The following is a 643-nucleotide window of genomic DNA, read 5'->3' as shown; positions in this document are numbered from 1 at the left end:
GGGGGGGAAAAGCCAGTGACCACAGCCCAGTCGGGGAGGGGAGGAAGAGAGAAAACAAGAGACACGGATCAGTGCAGTTCCCATCCCCCCCGGCAGCTGCTCCGCTCTGGCATGCTCTGGGGGTGCGCGATGCAGGGGCAGGAGGGCTCCGGGCACCCCGTGCCAAGGCCATTCAGTGAGACTGGGGGGCACAAGCAAGGGAGGGGGAGGGCAGGTGAGCAGCGTGGAGAGGCGTGAGGTCCAGAGGGAAGGACAGACGAGGAGGAGGAGGAGGAGTGAGGTGTTCTGGCGCGCCAGGTGCTCGGGAAGCGGGTTCCAGAGCGGAGCGGCGCTCTATATAGCTCCTATATAGACCCGCTGGGAGGATGGGCAGGCAAGCCCAGCCCTCCTGCCCAGCCCCGCTTGGAACCACGCGGCACAGCCCTGGTGCAGGAAGCTCGGGAGAGGACGCTCACAAGAGCTGGAGGAGGAGGAAGGACGAGAGGCCACCTGGCTTCCAGGCCGGAGAGATCGATGGCTCTCTCAAGTCCGCGCACCGGTTCACCCAATTAAGGCAAAAAATCCATTACCAGGAGCGCCAAGAGCCAGGCCCACAGCCCCCTTCTCGCTCCACTGAACAGCACCACGGCACCCAGGGAGCTCA

At 64.7% G+C, this 643-nt stretch overlaps 1 protein-coding gene across 1 annotated transcript in view; it reads right to left on the bottom strand.

The window, feature by feature from the left end:
* Nucleotides 1-643, bottom strand: part of LOC103811523 (smoothelin-like) — a 4,040-nt gene that overhangs the window by 170 nt on the left and 3,227 nt on the right. The window lies entirely within an intron of this gene.

The sequence above is a fragment of the Acanthisitta chloris genome, unplaced genomic scaffold (assembly GCF_000695815.1).
Source record: "Acanthisitta chloris isolate BGI_N310 unplaced genomic scaffold, ASM69581v1 scaffold24831, whole genome shotgun sequence".
NCBI lineage: Eukaryota > Metazoa > Chordata > Aves > Passeriformes > Acanthisittidae > Acanthisitta > Acanthisitta chloris.
This window is presented reverse-complemented; position numbering and strand designations above follow the sequence as displayed.